This window comes from Varroa destructor, unplaced genomic scaffold, assembly GCF_002443255.2.
Source record: "Varroa destructor unplaced genomic scaffold, Vdes_3.0 BEIS01000007.1, whole genome shotgun sequence".
Lineage (NCBI taxonomy): Eukaryota > Metazoa > Arthropoda > Arachnida > Mesostigmata > Varroidae > Varroa > Varroa destructor.
In genome coordinates, this window is record NW_019211460.1 from 12,697,166 (window position 1) to 12,721,034 (window position 23,869).

Genomic DNA, 23,869 nt, shown 5'->3' on the forward strand with positions numbered 1-23,869 from the left:
TTAGTTATCACGAACGAAAAAGGTAACCATTCGAAATTTTAAATCAATTAAAAATCACAAGGTAGACCAAATAAAGAGTCAGTCGTTATTGAAGTAGTCACACTGTAGCCAAGGGTATACGGGCGTAGTATTTGTTTTTACTATTCAGCTCTGACCAGAAAGAATTTATTAGGCCGTAACCCACTTATTGAGCGAAGCGTAAAATACCGCTTTACGAAGTAACCGACAATATGGCGTATCATTGGCATATGACCATCTAGTCATAAGTCACCTGAGAAAACTGCTGCCTGTCAAAATAACACTCGACTCGCTGCTATAAGCGCTCGAACTTTTTATGCTTTATAGAGAATTTCCTATTATTCATTCATCTTCTATTTGTTTTTTGTGCTAAAGCAAGCTATACTAGCTCGCTTGCCAAGAAGCATATCGAGCAATACGAAAATTGCGGAATCATTACATATCGGTGAACTTCAGAGCTTCCTCTATCCAGACGAACTCTGGGTCTACAGCACCCGGGTCCACTTGGCTTGCTCTTTTCAATTACTTCGCCATGATCGTGAAGTTAAACAGACATGACACCGATGCGTACATGTTCGTCCGACAGAAATGCTGCCGGAAATTATGGCATGCATTGTAGGGTACTTCGTGGTTTATAGCGGCAAACGACTGTAATTATAACGATCGCATATAGTCTATTGTGCCCGACCATATCCCAGCCACTGCGCAGAGTTAGGACAGGCGTAATGCGAGAAAGATTACTGGTAAGTCAGCTACGCCACAGCTTTGCCTTGCCATCGTCGATGGGTTTAGCCCAGTGGCGATTTCTGCGCAACTGGCTATTTCCGGAGTGCTTACTGGTCGACTTACATGCACAATGAATTTACTACACGTCGATGCTACATACATGTGCACACAAGCATATACAATTTAGGCACATATTAGCCTTAGCGAAGTAAGCGACCTACTAAGAAAGAACTGGCAGGTAAATTGGCCAAATGAACCATCTGTCATCAGCTGCATACTTACAACTGACGACGTATCAACACGGCAAGGTCACCTAGAAATTGTTGCAAAATAAACAGTGAATGGACAATATTGGCAGCGGTTCGATGCTGGATCTTAAAAATTTCTCAGTAGCTCAATATTATCTGTTACTTTAGGAGCAGTTATAAGAGGACGGGTTTAGGATTCCAAAAAATTGATTCATTTGAGAGCAATAACGGTCCTTTTCTTTACTTAACAATTCAATTTCAGAGGATGATGCAGTGCGTGATTTCAGGAGATATAAGCTAGGTCATCTAAAGAGCGCTTAGCCAAGATGCAGGTGGAGAATATACTGATACAACAGGTCGAACCGGACCGGACGTAATACCAGTTATTGGTATTACGATTGTGGCCAGTCGGAGTTATTTACGCGTAGACGATAGTGTAAACAAACGTCGTGAAATAATGCCTTTGCATATGCGTATATCCTGTCAAATATAAGCTTTATCAGTCAACAACAAAAATAGCCCGTTCCGACCTGGCTTACCCGCCCTTTACTTTTGGTAAAATACTTCGATGCAAAATTAGCCACTGACCAAAGACGGTGCAATGCGAATACAAAGGTATCGGAAAAGTTATACACCTATGTTTGCGGCGTAGCTCACATTTGCAAGAATCAGACACCCTAATCCACTTAAATATGGGATTCTTCTTTTCGAAAGGGGCCCCTATCATTAGCACAGCTAACGCTAGCATAGTAATTGCGAGGTTCCATTGTTTTAACGATTGCAACAGTACACAAATAGATTCCGGATATTGTCCATACATTCGCTTCGAGTACAGCGTATAGACCCTTCGGCTTCCTACTGGTCTGCCTTCAGAACTCTGGCTAGAAAACCTCCGCGAGCCATCAACCTCATCTCGCTTTGCTTAGCCGGAACAGTTACCCATTTCTGAGCCTCTGCTCTTTGTGTTGACCATTTGGCATCCACTCGATCTTTGTCCAAAGCCTTCGTCAAGTTTTATATGAAAGGAATTTTAAATCAAGTTGCGCGTTTCCTCACTGGATCCGGCATCTCGTCCATGAGACTGGCGGGCTGTCGCTGCTAGAGCAGATTTTAGGCTTGGCACGCAGTAGCCATACGCCTACGTCTTCGCTTACAGGCATCCGTCAATCAGACACGTCTGTCAACCGAATATTTCGGCGGGCGACTTAAACAAGTGCCAACACCACAAACCCTACGTGATTGAGGACAGCTCAGAAGCTCTGTACTTTGGCTGAGCTCAAAATCCGAGGGAAAAGCCCCCGGTGCTGCGTAATATCTAACGTAGCAACATTACAGTAATCTGACGAAACCGCGCTTATGCACGTTTTCATAAGTCATGTTTAGGTAGATTACATCAAATCATATTTAATCATCTAGGGCAATAAAAGCTTTATGAGGAGGACATCGAAAACATGCTCTGTTCCAAGATCAAAGCAACTTCTTTAAGATGAGGCATTACTAACTTAAGGTCGGTATGTTGTTACAATACGAGTTCCACCTTGTTTGATTTTCCGAGGAAATTTCGAGCGAAAAAAATTAAACTGCACTACGTTCCTCGTATTGTTTGGTTAACAATTCTATGCATATTCCAATCTAGACCAACAACTAAGATCCTCAGCCAGAACATCTGATCCATGGCGATATAGTTTTACGCTATTGTACCGTACCTCCCCCCCCACTACATTCGCGTTTGTGAGGACATTAAAGAGCTATGCATCGTGTGGCTTTGAGGAAGCCAATTGGGTTCCTTCTTGTTAAGTTATCTTCCACTTCACGAATAAAAGAACGAGGTGAAATGGAAATCAAAAGACCATACAAAGCCCCGACTGGCGCCTTCACTCGTTTTGCCTGACTGCCTAAAGAAACGTCAAATTATTCGACATTCTCACACAACCGCGTCCGACGGCCATTGACAAGAAGAGACGGGAATGCCGATCACAGAAACCGGAAAAACCGTACGCCCTACCGCCGAATTGGTGCTGGCTGCCATAGTTGATTCAAAGGTCCCAAAGCCGTTTGCAGGCCGTCAGGTCTTCGTATAGAAAGCATATAGCGAATTACCAGAAAACCCTTAGCACCTTTTGCATCCATCGTTTTATAACGTCATACGGATAAAATGCAATTATTCTATTTGTTAGGAAAGAAGTAATAAACAGCTAAATAAAGAATACGAAACTTTAGGTTTAGAAGCCTAAAGCCTACAACGTCTGGGAACTTGAAAGATTTAAATGTCTGTATGAATAAATTTACTGAAATTTGTTTAATTCTATTAATGAATTTTTCACTGCGGATTACTTCTAGCTAAACGTTTTAAGAGCAATCGGTTGCAGCGGCATTGAGAGAGTTGCCTGAAGTTATGGACGAAGATATGCGCCGGCATATTCAAGCAATAACCGTAATTCAACAAAGAAACGGGCGCCCATCTTCAAATCTGCAGTGGATAGGACGTAAATAAAAGATAGGAATCCCATCAGCGATTCATTGTGAGTGCAACTGAGCGAGCTGGCGCCATCCAAAACAATTGATGATCCGACATTTATTACCTTGCCGTTGTTATGCAAGGACGACGGTGTCTGCAGCAGGCGGTAAGCGTTGAATAAATCTGGAACTTCGAATTTTCTAGCCATAACTGGCTGACACATCGATGCTTCACAACTTATAGCGAGTTCCGGATACGTTTCTATATCAATAGTAAGTTCGTTGTTTACTTTTGTTTTTTTTAATGGAGCAAATTAATTGGCCATGACCTACCTCGACAGAAAGAAAGCAAGGAACTAGGAGCTATTAAATGGATGACACGTAGTGACAAGTGAAGCGTGCCAGATGAATTCTATGTGATACCAAAGAAGTAAGTGCATAGTGCCTATGTTTTTATTATGGGTAATAAAGGCAAGTCTAGATCTAACTGGTTAAAAACGGGAAGGGCACGTCTACCCTAACTCTAGTAATCGCGATATTCTTTGGACGTTTCTCTGCCCACCGCTTAAAACGGTATAGAACATGGTCGAAGTCTAAAGCAGGCTTAGATCAATAATTTCACATTCGTGGAGAACAGTAACTATGTTACAAATACGTTATGAATTTTGGTGCTTGTCGAGTGTATACATGCTTGTTTCCTCAGCATGAAATGCTGAGGCCGGATCATCATGAAGGCCGGATCGATAATATTTACAAAGCTTCAAGAAGGGATTGACAATTGATCCTTTCCCAGGGATTGACGATTTTCATTTAATAACCTGTACGAAATCACAAAAGTTGCCACTCATTGGCATTAGACGCTTTACTTTATTGAAACCTGTCTGATGTACTAAGTTTTACAAATTTTTGACCCCTTATCGAGTGACCGTAAGAATATGTGCCATGAAATGTGTATACATCTTCGTTTGCAGCGAATATTGAGTGGCCTTGGCCGTTTCCGAAGCGACCACAACAATCAAATGTACCTTATGCGTCTCTTGTCGTTGGAGAACGGTTACTGTGATATTCGTGTAATATCATTGCAAAAACTGCCGTCGCCAAACACTGTTTGGAGCTAATTGGTCTTTTTTTTTTCTCTTTTTCCAACAGCTAGAACATTGTCCTCTTCTACTGGTGCTAGACTTGACTAACCAAACGTCTTTCTGAGTAATATATGCGGCAGTTTATTGCTTATTGCATGGTTCCTCCACGATAACCGACGTCTACAACAAGCAGTAAAGAATTGCCGGTTGCCTCTCTCAAAGGTTGTTAAAGGCCTCGCTTCAAGGCCTTGCTGGTCCTTACGTAGCATACCACAATTTGCTGCTGCTGAAGATTGGCGGACACTGCCGTATATTCTGACAGAATTTCCCGATACGCTCATGGTATTGTGCAAGCTATACTTCACTAAATGAAACGAAACGTTTCAATGGTTTAGAAAATTATTGCAATACGCTTAAACAAATACTAGTACAAAAAGTTGTAACCAACCCTCCCCAGACAACTTTTCCTACCACCTATTAAAGACCTGATAGGTTCGAGAAGAAACTCCGCCTCGGGTCGCTTCGGATAATTTATCCCAACTGATGCCTTCTAGTGGGCACGAGATCCCGCAATTCTCTTCGTTTAGTGATCCATAGTGGATTCAGCCGGTCTGTATAGTTTATATTTTTTTTCTCTAGAATAATACCTTGATTCAATTCTCAAAGGCGATAATGCCAAATATCATTAAATGCAATACGTATATGAAAGCAGTCAGCAAAACTTGATAGACATTTGCGTTATAGGCAACTACAAAGATTTATCATAGTATTACCCTATTAGTATTATCATAGGCCCAACGTTCCGAACGATTGATTCGAAACATATTGAAGTAGCGCCTTCACTACTTCATTCATACTACCTTCACCGTCGTATATGATTCAGAACAATTTTAAGATAACATGACGGATATTTGAGATTACTTACTTTTCTCTCAAATTTGTAAAACTACCGAATCGATTGTTTTTTTTGGGAGAGCAAGGCTAAAGTGAAAAGACTCTTACCAATATCCTACTTGGATTAATTCCGCTGTTAAGTACTTATGCTTACCGCTTGGAATATTCAATATAATTATTATCTCTTTCAGTATATCATGATGTACTCCCGTTTATTTGTCGTGACCGTTTTTCCTTATTGCCCTTGGCACTGTTATGATATATCTGAGGTTTTTAATTTAAAAAAAAAAAGAAAAAACATTTTTAAATAAAAATGTTTTTCATCATGTGATCTACCAAGTGACAGAACAAGTTTTGTTAGTTTGACGACCTAGAGTAACATCCTGTAAATAACACTATTACGTGCTGTAGTTCATTGTATAATGATTTGTAGAAGTATCCACAGTACCTACCAATCATTCACAGTAAGGCCTCCATTATTCTTCTTGTTGTTACCGGAATTTGATAGAGGGCGCGGAGATCGATACGGAGAATGGAAGCGGTGGGTTTCATTCGGTGGTGATCGAATTTGCCGTTTGTCTCCAAACAGCATGGTCATTTGGCGATAGTACACACCAGTGGCAGGTCTGAAACGACAGCCTAATAAATCAAGCAGGTATTTTCTAATAGTCTAGTAGTTTTTAGCGATTCCTGCCAAACGTTGGCGTCGTGAATTGTATAGCCATAGATTGCCGTGACATTCGCCTCTTCGATGTCTTTTCCAGCGTAGTATTAGAATCCTGACCACATGCGGTCATCATATATGTGTTATATAAATAACCAGCGTTTGCATTAGACTATGTGAGCATTTCTGGTTACCAAAATCTCGAGCTTTATGTATTAACATTGGCGTCAGTGTCACTGCTTTGCGAATGTTTGGTAGTAGATATATGAGGTTTATGGCAGTCCATTGATTATTGACCGGTAGGCTACTGAGCTTAATTCAGAAAACTCGGGAAAACAGATGATTCAGATGCTAAGTCGCTGTAAAAATGGACGAGAGACATCCTACATACACGTGGATTACCTCGTGCCAAATTTCCTTTACAAGCGTTGGCTTAAACGGATCTTTTTTCGAAAGAATCATGTTGACATTGATCGAGTATTAGGTTGCCCTTTTAAAAGCCATTTCCTCTCTGGCTAGGCAATCGAAATTGTATGTTAGTTTACAATAATAACATTGTTTTTATTACACTTTATGATAAATGCTCGCTACATATTAGTCGCCGTGGATGGCAGTTTATTCTGATCGAATCAACATTGGCTTTTTGTTACATTGATCACTTTTGTTCACTCTGGCTAAATTGTAAGTGTGCTCCCTCGTTGTGAAATTTAATTGTTTCACTGTTTTTTTTAAACTCTTCTGCCCCATGCTTTACTACAGGGCTACACGACGAGGACGACAATGCCCCTAGGACATTTCTCAAATAATAGACATTTATTCAGTGGCCTCGGTGACGAAAGCATCGCTTCCTCTTCGTTAGCCTACATTCAATTGCACATTTCTCCCGGTCGCATTCTTATGAACGGGTGGTCATATTGATACCGGCATACTTTCGTATGTTAGTTTGAAATTTTGACTGTCCCTTTCCTTAACATATTACCGTTCTAATAGGAAACACTTTACTCTCTAAACCCGTATTTTTGCTCATCTTCCCTGATTTTTTCATGCCGAGGTTCGGGATCGTAATTAATTAAACACTTTCGGGCGATAGGCTACTGGCGTCTGTCAAAAATGCTTTCGTCGTCAGTCTGCTAATATGTGTAATGTGCTTATTTTTGTTCGTTACCCCCTGTTTAGAGATTACCGATAGAATAACTCATAGAGAGTTCGGTAATCTCGAAAATCAAGTGCTACTTTAATTTCCGACCGCTTACAAAGAGAAAAAGAGGTTTTGCCAATACATTCTGCTTCTTATAAATTCATTAAATCATTGTGATGTTTTAGGCAACCGAAACTATTTTTTTTTTACATGTTTTATGTTACTATAACTATACATACCATAACTAAATATAATAATAACATTTACTCTGGTTAATTGTTTACATTGTTAATAGAAATATATACCTCTAGATAATGTGAAAATGTATATCAGCTCGTTTTCGCCATTTTTTTTTTCGCCAGATACGATATAAACTACGTCCTCAGACAAATATGTTCTATGTATTTAGTCTTAATGAGTCCAACAATACATTTCACTTGTTTCCATTCTCCGACAACACGCTATGTCCCTGCGTATCGTGCTTTAGGAGCCTACATGCCTAGACTTTCTGAGTATAGGCTTTTTCATGGTCTTTGCCACATCAATTCGCTATGAACCGCGTATACAATAAGCTAGCTTAGCATTCTCCATTCATCAACGGCTGGATGGGTCGTGTTAACACTGCCGATATATACTTGATCATTTTGTTCTTTTAGTGTATTACAACCTAAATGCGACTTCCTCATAAAAATGCAAAGATAAACAGAACTATATGTGTTGTCAGGGCTGCTTTATTGGATGCCCAGAAGATGTTGAAATAAATTGAAATCATCACAGCTCGAAGCTAGAGTGGTTCATCTAAAAGTGCTCTGGCCTTCATCAATAAATCAACCAAGAGAGAAAGCAAAAGCTGTTAATAAACATATTACGCATGGAGCAACTACTATAAGAGTTTTTTTTTTTTTTTTGTACTGAATTGCATATGCACAGAGCAGGCGTACAGACTCATATACACACACACACATATATATATATATGTGTGTATAGGAACTGCACTGCTAGTCGGAGACTCACAGTTAGAGCTTTTAAAGCTAACCGATTTATTATTGGTATTCTTGTCGATATACAGATAAATTTTTTATCTACACAAATTGCATTATATACACAAACGGCTCCTAATAAGAGTTTCGAAGATAATATTCCAGATATTTTTATTGTCGTTCCTAAAGCGTAGATTCTGGTGCATTCATTGGCTCATTTATCGGATTCATTTATTTGTTTATCTACAATGACGATGCGGCCAACCTAGCTTCTCATATATTATGTAAATATTCGTTACGAGTTCTTACTTCTGTACTATATAAAGCCGAACTTCTAGTTCAGCGGCAGGGACTCAAGTCGTTGATGTCGTGGTGCCGTCGTTTTTGCTTATAATAGGAGAACATGACTCTTACTCCTTCGTCTATCTCTCCCTTATCCTTAACTCCTTTTCCGTAAGGAGGGGAAAAGAAAGAGAAACTGAATTGTTGTTGTTGTTAGTTAGCTGAGCACGTTTTCTTTTCTCTTTATCCGAGGCCGCACGGCCCTCTCCTGCGGAGTCGTTCACTCTGCGTGTTCCGCCTGAGTATCCCACGTTTTCCACTGATGCTCAGCATCTGCTTTTACTCGATATCCTCCACGCTCTCGGCGTATAATCAAATAGCGCCACTAGTAGTAGCAGTAGTCGTCGTAGCTGTACGCTAGCTCTGTAATACGAACAGCACTCGTCTAGGTTTCCTGGTCACGGCACCATTTCCGCCACCGCCTGCTACGGGCGTTACGGGCGCGGCCAGTGCCTCAAGCAGTGAACGCTACGAACTCGAATGGCGTTAGCACCAGCGCCGGGACTGTGATGGCGCACGTCCCTTCAGGGGCGTAAGACGAAGAACACAGCCGTTACCAACGATTTCGCTGCTGTTCCTACGGCTACGGAGTCGGTTGCCAGGGCTAACGTATCGCTGCAAACATCTGAGCTCCACAACAACTCTTAGCTGTAGCCGCTATACAATAGTCACTAGATTGCTTCTATGACTAGTTGCTTTGTGGAGCATGAACTGACATTGTGGATGTTCAGACATTTGTTGGTCTTACATCATCCTGGGCATGTCAGTTGTTGCTTTTGCTGTTGCGGTAGATGGGACGTGCCTTCCGTTGCAGGAATGGGGTGGTGGCCCAGGCCCACTATGAAGGACCCCGTCGGCGAAGATTCGCTCACGCGAGGAGAGTAGACTGCAGCAAATGCCAGTAATCATAGTGACACCGGTTGTATCAATAGATGGCAATACTTCTAAATAAATATCACAGGGGTCTTAAGTAAATCTAGTTCTGGTGGAGAGTTTAGCATATTTATTTCACGTGGAGCTCACACTGGTGCTGAAACTCATCACTTAGTATGCATTCGCGATAAGTTCCTTAGAAATTGTTAAACGATAGACTACGTAACTGTTTTGGTTTTATAGACTAATATATATGTGTGTGTGTGTGTGTGTGTTATATACCCATAATTTGTTCTGGGCGTGACCTGGCCCAATCGTCACGTGGTGCGCGACAACAGAGACAAGATGAGCCGTATATTGTGGGTTAGTGTTGTTGGTTTAAGTATGTTTACTTTCGAACTATACTCACAGTGTGGTTACCTAGATTTATTAGCATATTTTTAATACATCTTACAAACTCTTACACAGTGAATAACAGCTAAATAAGATATACGCTAGTCTGTTATGGTTAAGAAAAATCCGAAGACCATTGCAGTTCTTTTATAATATACTTATTTTTCGGATTATCATAGTGTTTTTAGCTGTTTAGGCATAAAGGATTTACTCACGTAACGAGTCCAACCGGAGTAGGTCTTGCTGGACCTTACGACAGACCTGTCAAACAGCATGGCAATTAACCTACCAGCATTAATGTTGATTCTCTTCACTTTCTTCATTGATTCCTTACTTTCCTGATTATAGATCTTTGGCAATAATTTTTTGCCAACGCTGAGACTAAGACCAGCGTAGCTGAGTGCTTGTCACGATGGCACACAGCCAGCAATGACAGCCTCGCCCCGTTAACCTATTTGCTTTCAGCATAGAAAAATTAGTAGAACTCGTTACTACATCATGGCGTTAATTAGCACGAGGAGAAGTGTATTTACACCTGAATTTAAAAGTGTCCCTAGGATTAGTAAACAATACATATGAAAATAATCTCAATTTGATAACACAAACAAAAGTGAATTACTAATCAGTATAAACATAAAACTCGAAAAAACAAACCCATCTGTAGATCATTGCAGTACGCGTACAACATGTGTGTTCCGCGTCTATTAGTCATTTCAGGCCTCGTACAAGAACTAGCTGTAAGCGTCATAAGGAAATACAATGAACCCTGTCTTTATTCACGCCCCTATTTTCAATTTTATCACTATCAGACAACAGTTATGATTTCGATAGCAATACACCCACCAAAGATTACTATTCGAGGCTGTACTTTGATGCACTGCAGTTTTGACGATAACGCGGTTTGTCGTTACCAAAATAGCCAAAGAGGGTACAAATGCGAATCAATCACAGTTCTAGCAAAGAGCAGGGACAATTAGTGGGGCCAGGTTAGAGTAGGCCATCCTTGAATAAAGGGGACGTGGTCCGAGTTGACTGTGATCATTATGGTCGTTGTCAAAGGCTTAACAAAAATTCGCCACTCCGACGTTCGCTTTGGCTAAGGCGCGCGTTCAGCAGTGATGTCGCTTGTGAGTCGGAGGATTGTGGACACCCTACGTCTTTCTCTGACGATCTAGTTTTCAGCGACAGAACTAGTCTTCCGGTTTCCACACTCGTTTATCGCATAATCGTCGACGTACTGCTTTCTTATGCATTGGGTTTTATTAGCAACAACAATTTAATTTCCCTCTAGGAGAAAAGACCTTTGGCCTTGTGCTAGTCCGGTCGGTATCGAAGGTTCGTCGCGCCACCAAAAACTTTATTCTCTGAAGAATAATCATGTCCAGTAGGAAAGAAAAGTAATTAGAGTAATAAGTACGAAATACCGAGCCGATAGTATATCTAGATAGATCATTGTACACTGGATAACGGGACTCAGTATATTCACAGATGTGTACTGGGTATTGATCTAAGCGGAATCTCTCGGCCATAAATGGTGGTAGGTATTGGAAGAACTTGTTGGTTGTTTGTACGATGCTCTGGCTGAACTGCTATACCTAAATGATTACAATCCTTTAGAAGACAGATGAATGATAATGCAGCTTCCGTGTGGCCAAACAACATTAGAACGCGCAGAAATGGGGATTCTCTGGCCTGATACCACTGGAAACGTGGTCTTCTGAGAATTAAGTGAAAACGCAACACTGCGGCGCTATTAAATTAGCTAAGCGACTAGTAACCAATAGTATCAGGCTCAGGCCTCTTTCCAGCTTGCTAGACTGTTAAAATAATCGACTGAAATTTATAAATATATACACATCTTTACTGCTTGTGTCATCGCATGATATAGAATCTGCTACGACGTCTCTTTCGTGAAAAATTCAATAGCCAGAACAATAGTAAAACTAGTAGTAACTTCAGTTATCTGTAGTATTCGAAGTGCGTATATCCCTTACGACCGAGTAAATAAAATATTTCATGTATCTTTTTATATATCAACTAGATAACTGACTAATTCTAAGTATAGCTTTTAACATTAAGAATTACCTAAATTGCTTGCTGTTCCGTTAAGCAAGTTCTGTCGTCGCAAAGGATTTCTCCCTAAGGACTAATATGTCGTGTTTCAAAAGACGGCACAATCAAGGCTATGCCGGGCCGTAATAAGTAACTACCCTTCTGGGATAGGGTGACGAGGAACGTATAGCGTCAGGAAACTGGCAGCTAGCAGGCCGAGCCACACGACCGAATACAGAAAACCTCCATAAAACTCCAGAAAAACAAGGAACTCCGTTCGTTTCCATTCTTTATATAAAATATAAGGTCATCTTATGTATGCTCCAGAACAGGCCACCTAAGAATGAACATCGTGGCCACACAATGAGAGAAAACTATAGACGGACCGAAAAATGTAAGCGCCTCTGGGTTTATATATGTTGCAATAGTTTATGACTCGAACTTCAACAAACAAGTCTATCTGATATAGCATATCTATACGAGATAATAATACTGGTATATAGTAGAGGCTACACTAGCTACAATATATGTGCACAAATTTTCTGATAACGCGCAGCATCCTTGTGCACATTAATCATTAATAATTAGATAAAACCGTTTTACATATGCTGTGAATTTTTGAAAAAATGTCGCACAATGGTAATTTATTGATTTGAATATGAGCAGAGGCAGTTCTAATAGAAACCCGGAGTACGTGAATTTTTAAAATAATGATAATAATAATCAAGAGTTATCTATAAGTATTTGCCATTCAAGTTCCACCACACGATGTGTTGTTCATTGATCTTTAACAGGTCGAGAATTTTGAATAATTTTCAAGCTGCGCGCCCTTTGCAGCCGAAGTAACTTAAAGCACATATTCGGCTACGCACAACAAGACGCTGATTAGGTACCAATATAGAACAATAAGTTTTTCTAAACTTATTGTTTAGTTAGTACTGTTAGTACAAATGTTAGTACTGTTTCTACAGTACTAACATTTGGTACTGGAAGTCAGTACTCAGTGTTTAAATTTCTGCTTGCCTTAGAGTGATTAGTATCCATTGAAGGTCAACGACAACATTGGACAAGAAAGCTCTCAGACAAACAACATTTGTGATCGATGCAAGCACTTCGTAGACGGAAATTAGATGGTTGAAAACCACAGAAAAGGTAACTAGACATCAGGACCCCAAAAGGAAGAAGGGGAGTCTTTGTGCCAAATAAGATATGTATGATGCACTACCCGCTGGGTCGTGAGAAGACCCATTGAATCACTTGAAATCATAACAAAAACACTCGAGATAGAGAGGAAGAAAACTGAGTGTCACCCGCTAATTACACTATATCTCGTTATGGCCTTAGATGACCAACGGCTTCATGAAAATATTTCTAATAATGCACAGTTCAAAAGCTGTCCGAGTTCCTCGACTCGCTAAACAGCTTAATATAATTATGAACAACATATAAGTATATATAAATATTACTGAAGTTTGTTGTGACTGGTTTCAAGTAAAAATGAAGTTAAATGCAATTGACCGTGTACCTGTTGGTTGGTCAAATTTATTGAATTTAATGAAAATCAGTGAAACTGAGTTGAATAGCAACGACTGTTGATTGTGTATAACTTAGATTATACGAATAGAAGTTGTGCAGATTTATCTAGAAACAATTATACGAATAGAAGTTGTGCAGATTTATCTAGAAACAATTGTCAAGCCTATTATCGTCCTTAAAGTTTCAGGATTGAGCAACAAATACTAGTTAACGTTATTTGCAAGAAGCGCAAAAATGTTCTCTTCCTAGAGATTCCTAGGGATTAGACTCTCGAATGTAGTCAAGATGTCCACTGATTTTTAAAATTTGTTCTTTGCATTAATACCGCTGCTTATATAAGCCGGTCAGAACTGCAAGTTGTTTCCCTTTTGTCTATGTGTGTGTAGGAGGGATTCGTCCTAGATTACAAGAGAGGGCCTGTTTTGTGTCAGTGATATTAATTGGATAATAACCTCATGATTAATTGTCGGGCTCACTTTCAATAGGCTCAGTGATATGCTTCCGGTTAGACTAATTTCCCATTTTCTTGGTTGACAAATTTTGGCCAGACGATTGCGAGCCTTGATGAACGACGGCGCTACTAGGCCGTATAGAAAGCACAGCCCAGCCGATATAATCACGCGGGAAAATTTAAACGCATTCAGGTAAGCAAATATTTAGATGCCCACTGCTGATTTTGATGGAATCGCTTAATTTTTGCGTTATCTAACGAATATAATCGTTAGATTTTAATGACAATTTTTAGTCCTTATCGAGCTGAGAGATATTGCGGTGTATCCGGCGTGCTTTGTCACAAGCTTTTTGCATCTCATCCTGCTGTCAAACGATGAAGTAACGCTACCTCTCTACATTTCGGTCACCTCTTAACAAATGCTATATCTGCTAATAGACATTTATTTCTACATATTAGTAATAGCATACTTTGTTTATAATGGCCTAGGTGACCTCTGCGTAATCTTCGTATAGACAGACGGTGCCGCCTACATTGCTGATTTTTTTTTACCATGCCGAAACCAAATTGCTACAACGTTAGAAGCTGTCGCCGGCACGTCGTGCGGCAATAATTAGATATTTGTAGACAGGGTGCGGTGCGGTGCGTCAAATGATGGCATAGATGGCACTCGCGCTAACGTGAAACAAGCTTAACAACGAAATCCGCATGAGTCGCTCCTTGCTTCGAATTTGCTTTTAGACGAGCATCCGCACATATTGACGATACGCTTCCTGTAGTCCTTAAAGGTATGATCTCACACCATCACCCCTTAGTGAAAGCCGTTAAATTAACCTTCTTTGAACGTCTGCTACATTATTCACTACCGCAAGCGGTTTGCATGGCGATGTACGTACAACAAATAGATCTAGGTAAAGATGTGGGTAAAGTTGCCCTCGGGTAAGTCGCCCCAAGCTCTTGTATTTCGTTCGCTACCATATCAGACTCACTCGTTTTAATGTAGTATATTGTCCAACATTCTACAACACAAAGATATGATCATATCTAATACAATGGTTAAAAGCTGATCCGCAAAACTGCCATTTTGTACACATGTCTCTTAGATCTACATGTTTACTATTAAGTGATTTAAGCAACGAACCCTGAAGGTTTGTGGAATTGGCCAAATGTTTCTTGGGTGCTGAATGGGAATCCGCCACCCATCTTGCATCGATGTGTGGCGGACATTTGCGCCTCGTCTCCAAGCTGTGCTGTTCCGTAAACGGCCACTATGGCACGTCGTACACTGTTGTCCAAATGCCTGTTAGAGACAGACGTTCCGCATTATGACATTAACCCTAGCATTTATAGAAGTCTTATTTTTATTTATAGAGGACCAGATTTAGACTAGAACTAGGGTTATTATGTCTCGATTAACGAATCAAGGTAACATAAACAAGGACCTCTACAAGCATAGCATCCAAAGATCAGCTGCTTTGTGGGACAGATCTGATGTAGACTTCGGGAAGTTTAGCGCCCCCCGGCATTACACTGCAATCCCCGTTAGGCCCTATCCACTATCACCAATATCGGTATATTTATCAAACCGATCTACCACCATGAGGTGAAATCCATCTGTCCTAAGCCCTAAATCCCGTTTGCGACTTTGCTGCTGCTGTCAAAATTATGGCTCCTGCTCGCTCCGTCTACGTTGTCCTAAACGGCAGCTGTTGCAATCGTTGGCGTTCATGCAGCTTCGCCGCGAAAAAGAAAATTGAAAGTCTCATATCAGCCAACACATACACACGTACAGCTTTCGCAGACAGATACGCGAACACAGGGTGACGTACTCACATAGACGCACCGGTCGAAGCCATGAGGTCGGCTGAAAGATATTTGTCACCCATCTGGTTTCAGGATCTAAGAGAAATATCCTATTTTCCTTGGAGCTTTCTCCCGAAGCCGACAGCTAACGCTGGTCCGATAGACAAGATGACGACGACGAAGACAACGTAAGTGATGGAAGGGACGACGAATTTAACAAGACAAAAATTCGTCAAAGAAGGTTTCGCTTCCTCTGTAAAGCAGCGGTACTTCATAACGCTTCTGCTGCTACTGCCATAAAGACTAGGCATTGATGCTCCTCAAGCTTAATGAGTGTGCATAGATAGCTTTCTTCAAAGCAGCTTCCTGCAGTGGTATTGTGCTTGTGTGGAATAATTTTCAATGGGAAATGCGTAATGAACCATCGCTGTCGCCACCACTGTTCCAACAAATCATTGCACGACGAGTTTAAGGCAGTCTAAAATAATATATCTATTTTAGGTAGCAGCAGCGTATGCAATTATCAATAGGTATTTCGGTCAAGTTTCTCTTGGGATCTCCATCAATCATACGTATACGCAACGTGGGTCTACAAAGTTAGACTAATTAGCAGTACAGTCAATCAGCAAGGTCCTACGTAGAAAAAATTAGATCCTTAGTGCCAAGTTCAGGAGGACTGGAAGCCTATAAACAAAAATTGGTGGTCTTTAATCGACAGATTCAAGGTATCTCCGAAGCACACGGCAGTGCGATCGTCCGTTCTTGATCCTAGTAAAATAAGTCCACTTGCAGAAGTATTAAATATGTCTGTGTTGAATGCTTAGCCTTTAGCTCTATCAGCTGGTATTTCTGCTGGGCCTGTGCCCTACCCCGAGGACCCTTAAGCGTGCGCGAAAGCCTCAAAGCAACGTTTATGTAGAATCGGAATTTTTAAATTGGTAATAAGCTATCATATACGCAACGTTAAAATTTAGACAGCATAATTCAAACGCAAGCCTAACTCATCAACGTATAATAGCTGGTTGGCTAAATAATCACGTACGATTTCACGTCACGCCTATAGCGGTTGTCATTTCATACTTCATGGAATTGAAGTATCACATTTTATGGGCATCATTGACTCGCATGTGTGGATGTGACGGTCCTCACCGATGCTGGTCCAAGTTGACAAATCCATTCACCAATTGGTTTTCATATAACAACAATATTTCAAGAGGTTTAGTCAACACTGCCTAGGTTTTAATCTCGTGTATGGATCCATACGTACCTGTCGTCCACATAGTCGTAGCTAGCACATTGACGTCGGTACTTTGGCTTCGAAATGGTCAGTATCCAGTAACAAGGGCTACAGATCGAATTTGTCGCTCATCCGATGTCACATGTACTATTAAGGTTGTTCGACTACCTTCCGAACCAATAGCTATCAACGTCGTTCATTGATTGTCATAATTGATAAAATCACCTGATTTGTACAATTTTCCGTCAAATGTCCTAAAAACATTTATTTATATCATAAACGGCCTTCAACCCTAATGACCAAGCTTGAGCAAGGAACATCGAAACATACATGGGATTTGAATGCCGCGAAAGGTCACTCAAAAAGTGGCGTTCAAAAATGATTACTAATAATGCGTCAATGCAATGAGTCCAGTACTTGGATTATGCACAGTCTGATTGACTGACATAGAACATCGGCAAGATTTCCTGCTACTTACTGAAAAAATCATAAACCCTAGGTTTTACTACTAAAGTTGCCTACTGATAAACCCAATCCGTCAACGTTCAAGTGCTTTGCTCTAGTACATTTACATTATAAGCATTACCAAAGTCAAAATTAATTCATTTCATCACTTCGAAATGGCTGTTGTCATAAATATTGTGATTGATACATAAGTACTTCGCCACTCTTTGGCGGAGATGCACGGCGGAGATGGCGGGATACAGGCCTGCGTTAATACACAGGCCTTCGTTCAAACATCAGTAAACGTCAAAAGTACTTGTTCAATAACAAAATGCAATTCAGTTGACTCACAGCCTTCGGTCAATGACATAAAACAGTCCCCGATGCTTCACCCTGTGAAGTTTCAGAACGTGAAGTCTCTAAGGACTTCAAATTTATGCCTTGTTGCGAGAGCAGTATACTTCCCAGTCATTATCAACTAATGCATTTAACTGTGTCCTCACGCCTGCATCACTAATAAGCAAAGATAATTTAATTATCCAATGCGATTACGCGAGTATTAAATCCCACACCGACGAAAAATTCGTTCATTCATTTCTATAAAAGCTAAAGGATAGTCGAGTTCAGTGCTCTAGTGATATACCGCTTCAAACACTTATTTCCTCGCACATTACAATTTCACGTAGAAAACGTTTCTGGTAATACTAGCAAATTGCATATTAGTGAAAAAAATATTTATTTTCTGGTATGATTAGAACCTCGCGGCATCTATGCGCTAGAGAAGGATTTTCTTTTACAAGGTCGATACAATGTAAAACCTTAGCGATTTCATAGACAACGGCTACGGGTCTCCCCAATCTAGGAGCAACAAAATTGTATACTTATTGTAGCACGTCATTGTCTGTTGGCTACTCCACAAACACAAAGGTACAAATATATTTCTGGCTCAGGTGAGCATAACACGGACGTCTTTCAATTGTTTGATTTAAACTTTGATCAAAACGAAAAGGTTGAGATTTCGCCAAAGCTTGACGAAACACGTATAAAGAGGGACGAGGTATTTTTCTTTTTGTTTACAGCGCAGAAGGGATCTATTATGCTTCGTTATTTACAGACTCACGTGTCTTTTTGCCCACTAGCTTTCGCCGTTAGCAGGTTTCTTCTTCTTTTTTTTATGTCAAAAATGTACCTTTTCTAACTTTTTTCCGCAGACCGTCAAAGATCGCTAGGTAAATAATCAAGGCATAGCGGCAAACCCATTCGGCGTGCAGTGTCACCCGTTTTAATATCTTCAGTGGGATCAAGCAAAGTCTGATCCGTATTGCAACTTGCTGCAGAAAGAGAAGGCTTATGGAAAAACAAAATGATGACGAACAAAGCTGTAAACCCTTTCGGCCCGTCACCAGGCTGGCACCGCCATTTTGGCCATGAAGAGCGTCCTAATTGCAGTGTCCATTACAAACATCGTCGCCTTACTCGAAAAAGCCGAGGATGACGGAGAAGCAGTTGAAAGAACGACAACACAACACTGTAATGGAAACGACGCCGAGCGAGTGACAAATAAACCAACGGGGTACTCCCTTCATACCAAAGTTATTGTGGCAAACGCTTATACCTACCGCGGTAGCAGCAATGAAGACCATGACGCGTATAAAAACGGTGATTTTCGCAAACGCTCTTCAAGCCTTGCTTTACTTTTACGCGTTCGTGAGTAAATCCCTAATAATCATCTGTTAATGTCGAGACAGGCTGATTCCAAGAATGAGGAAAAGACTGTTAGATGACCTGGTTAGCGAGCTGCTTGGTCGCCGTAGCAGCCGGATGACGTGCGTTGTCTCGACCTTCACAACAGCACAAGGTATCTAATATTTAAATAACTATTTATTTCTAGAATAAAACTAAAAAGTCGTACATCCGATATGAGTGTTGTGTTGGATAACTCTTCCTATATATCCATAATATTTATAGAAAATATGCATGTTTGTACTATTATGGAATTTCTACACGCTGTTGGACCCTCGGACTGCGCCAGTAGTCGGCCGCTCTGGGGGGGGACAGCTGTATGATACATAGTTGAATACAGATGCGTCATATAACCATCTCGAACGACGTGGACCTCGTTAGCCGCTATTCGCTGACTCATTCTCACAAGGCACTGAAGTTGACATTTTCATCTTAGTTATTTCTTTCAAATGACGAAACTCATCTGGTCTTTCAAGCATCTTAATGTACTCCTTAGGAAAACATCGTCGTGATATCTCAATTTAGACACATATCCATCTCATGCCGCTATAAAAGGCAAGGTCGGGATTTCGTCCAACCCTTACGACAGCGGTGATACATACCAATTTTTTATATTTTATCAAAATGGTGACATTCTTAGTAAATAACTATGGAGCACGATGTTGAGTCGGGTCGGGTCACGATAGGTCGTTTCCCATAGTACTCATAAATGAAAATTGTGTTACGAGGATCGACTCCACGTTAAGTTACATTGCTCAGTGTTCGTTTTGAAGTTCCGCTTAGGAACCTAGTTTTTAAACGTCCATCATTGATATTCACGATTGAGTAATAAAACACACGAGACCACAGACAGCACTGAGAAGCTCGACAAACATTTGATCTGCTTTGTGAAATCATCAACAAGCGGCCTCGTTACGGTACACATCAACTTAATCAACAAGGCTATCCATCCGCGAATCGAGATTGTACCAGCGGCAGGGTATCCGAAGGTAGAAGGAAAATGGCCAGATTTGGCAATCGGCAAAAGTAAGGAGAACTATCTACAATTTGTCGCTTGGTCGCTTCCTAATCTCTAATTGCTTCGTTACCACCCCTTGACGACGGCACGCAAGTCTGTGGCTAGCTAGGCTAATCACTAATATTGTGGCTGTCTGTCGATAATGACCCTGCGGACCATTAGAAACCTTCGATAGAGTGATTGACTGCGTGAGTCGACAATGATATGGCTACGTTAGCATAAAGCAGATACCATTGTTTCAAGATACCACATGGACCTACTGAAACTGCTTAAAAATATAGATAGACACGTCAGGCGGTAGCATGCTAATTCTGTCTATCAAAACCAATCGGTTCGTACAAGTCGTATGTTTGATTTACAATTTTTACTGGGCAGCTTGAGATACGAGTACTTCACACATAACTTACAGGAACATAAACCACAATTGTTAGCGCTAGAAGAAAGTTCCAGATCTGAACTCGGTCGAATACAGATAGGACTAATTTAATGGGGCGCGAGGCGCGGTGGGCTGTGTGTTTTTTGCTACACAAGCGAATAATGCGTTTTATGTAAGTGTAACAAAATGAGGATATGGAGTGGATCTGGCTAGAATTGATGCCATCATCAACAAACATCGTCGACCTAGATTTGGAACTGACGAAGTACTTAGAGTTATAATAGGTCAGGGGAGTTCAGGGCTATAACGACACCAGTGACTCAGTCGATGTTTTGACATCTAGCCACATGGTAATTAGGCATAATATAGCAAACCAACACTAAGGTAACATGTTCGTTTGGGGCTGCTTTAGTCAATGTCAATAACTAGGCTCTGTGTCTGCTAGATTGTATAATAGAAGAGCATAATTAAATAAGCTGGTAGAGTGATCTGTCTGATAATGATTATATGTGGTGGCAGTTATTATATATTTACGTAACTTCATATGGGGCAGCATTTATGCTAATAGGACGGGCGAATCAGAGGATTTAAACAGTCTACTGACTTGGAAAATAGAATATAGGCATATTAGCTACACGCACTTGTACGAATCGAAATGGGTCATTTCCTGCACGCGCGCATATATGTTGAAATGAGTAAGAAACTATAAATAGGGGCTAGTTTGCGTTTAGGACATTGAAGCCCTAGTCCTTAGGCGATATATCATCTCTCCCCTTCCTTTACAACGTATATATGCTATATAGATACAAAAACGTACATCATTTTACGCAAAAGCGTCGAGGACAAAGTAAGTTTATTGAAATTATTATATTTAAGAAGTTTTAAATTTGTTGCTACAATAAGGATTTCTTGCGGCAACTATTTATTGACCTAGTGGAATACGTTAGCTAATTGATCCGTTTAAAAATGTAGCACATTCGTCATTGTGCTGTTTTTACATATGTGTTATATATAAAAAAAAAAAGGTCTATAAAGAAAATAGGCATTTTTGTGTTGTTTATTTGCGAATAGGGGCATTTCTTTTTACACGTATACTCGCTCCGCGTGTAATCCCTTTGCGTCAAACAGGATTAGCGTGAAGGAAAGAACTATAGCTTCACTATCCCGATGGTATGGCAAAGTCGCTTCCATCAAGTTCTGTATCGGATAAATGTCATTTTGCGCTCGCGCCATCATTGTATCGGTTTAGACGCTCTGGTTCTACAAGTTGTTATTTAGCCCCAACGTCCATAAGAAAAATACTCTGCACCGAGCCAACAGCCCATCGAAGTGTTGAGTTTAGCCCGTGGTGTTGATTCGCATCGTTATGACCGCACAATAGTCTATTTTTGTTAGGAATCAAAATAGGAAAATAGCTGGTAAAAACAAATCATTTTGAAGATCATTTCGGCGTACTACCAAATTCAACATGTTTGCCGTTCAATAAGTTTTTCCTCTTTTGGAACTCAGATCGAACACGCAAGAACTTGTCTCAAAATAGTTGTTTGATGTTAGACATTTAGTCAGTTCAATCGATCATTTAGCTAGTAAAGATAATCGACTTATATTACAGTTCGATAGTTCCCATTGACTATTCATATGTGTAAATTGATTGGGGGTATTCATGTCCTTCTAACGATCTCTATTGTCAAACGTCTACTTATTGGCATTGAGAAGGTCGTTGTAAAGCGTCATAAGGGATTGTTACAGACTTGAAACAGCGAATGTAAAAATATTAACAGATAATTTGTCAACTATTGTTGTTCCCTGCACGCCAGGAACGAGTTGATCAGTGAGGCTTATTATTGTATAGAAACGGCAGAGACTAGTAACGTTACAACTAATTGCTTTTCTCACTCATTTGACCACGGACAACATTGTTCTAGAAGCTTTCTCATAGAAAGCAATAACTTGATTTGTGGCACCGACAACGCTTGCTAAAACAAGTTGTACCGCTGTAACCGGCCTTGAAACTTTTTGTGTCGCATGCAGAAAAGTTCCTTTTCTTATTCAAGAAATATTTAAAGGTAAGCGGTACCTATCCATATACATATAAATTAGTTCGAGCTCTTTTTTTTGTAACAAAGTATCTGTCACAGATCACACAAGGTTCACGCGCTCACTACGTCAGACGTTGGAAGTGTGCGATGTTTGGTAGTGGTGCCGAGGAACGAAAAAGCGGGCTTGTTCCCACCAAAACTCGCCAAGAATATACGCTAAACGAAGTTGTCCAAGGCATAGCTATCGAGTGCTTTCGTTTCTGCTAAGGCCTAGTCCCTTGTCTTTTTTACACGAACTCTGTATCGGGCCATTTAGGCATTATTCCCCGAACATCGTGTTACTCGACATCAGAGGTTTTAGTAGAATCATGGAACCGAGCCGCCCTTGCTGAGTTTGTCCTTCTTGATCATCGATCGGCGCTTACTATAAAGTGCTTATTTATTCAATGACGTCAAAAACCTGCCCGAAACCACTCTTCTCTTCGCTCCTAGCGATTTCGCATCCCCCTACATCCCTCCCCCACTACCCCCTTTCCTGATATTCCGCTCAGTTGTTTGTGAAACGGGTACCAGGAATGAGCGAAGAAAGACAAAACGGTAGGAGCGTTTGCCCATCTGCCATCTGGTCCGACCAAGCGAAGTGTTTAAGACGAACATATACAGTACACGCCAGGTGTCATGGACATAGTTGGCAGTGCCAAGGCCCAGATGAGATCGAATGTGTATTGCACCATACGCACACACAAATAGGTAAACATGCAAGCAATTTTCAAGTTTGCTTCCTGTACGGCTCCCAGGCGAGAAAGCCAGTAAGGTAAGCAATCCAGATTAGGTTTAGGCTACGCGACAATTGTGAGATAGGACAATGAAGGTGATGACGGCTTTAGAGTAACGATTGATCGAGCCGTAGAATCGAGAGTCAGCACGGCCATTTATGGGTACGCGCTGCGGGCCCAAACTGCCGTTTGATTTCAGAGCGCTGCGGCTCGGACTTCCTGCCACTATAGGATCCGAGGTTTGACTAGTGTCGGATTGCGTTTGAGGATTGTAGGATCGCAAGGCTGGACCAAACTAGTGGCTTCAGCTCCTGCCGTCAGTCAGAGATGCTGAAACGGCTGTTCGGCGTTGCCTGTCAGCCCCACAAGTGGAATTGACTTGAACAGCTGTGTGGGACAAAGTTTTGTCATGTACTATATGTGCCGTCCTATTTGCAGAGAAAAAAAGGAAAAGTGTAGAACAATTACGGGGTACTACTGGGTCACACGAGTAGTCATAAGCGGTACAGGCAAACAGGATAGTAAATTGGTCGTGCTTCTGTGCGTGCATCGGTTCTGTAAATGTGCACGGCAGCATAC

The 23,869-nt window shown here is 40.9% G+C and overlaps 1 pseudogene across 5 annotated transcripts in view; it reads left to right on the forward strand.

Moving 5' to 3' along the window:
- The window catches only part of LOC111254437 (pantothenate kinase 3 pseudogene), a 50,738-nt pseudogene that overhangs the window by 20,911 nt on the left and 5,958 nt on the right, over positions 1 to 23,869 (forward strand). The window contains exons 4-6 of one of the 5 annotated variants that reach the window (XR_015316725.1): positions 13,952 to 14,047; positions 14,344 to 14,642; positions 18,550 to 19,196. The product of XR_015316725.1 is annotated as a pantothenate kinase 3 pseudogene, transcript variant X28 (transcript). Of the gene's footprint in view, positions 1 to 1,254; positions 1,279 to 3,332; positions 3,880 to 5,933; positions 5,949 to 13,951; positions 14,048 to 14,343; positions 14,643 to 18,549; positions 19,198 to 23,869 lie in introns of those variants that run through there. The other 4 variants (XR_015316726.1, XR_015316728.1, XR_015316727.1 and 1 more) reach the window with 4 other exon arrangements.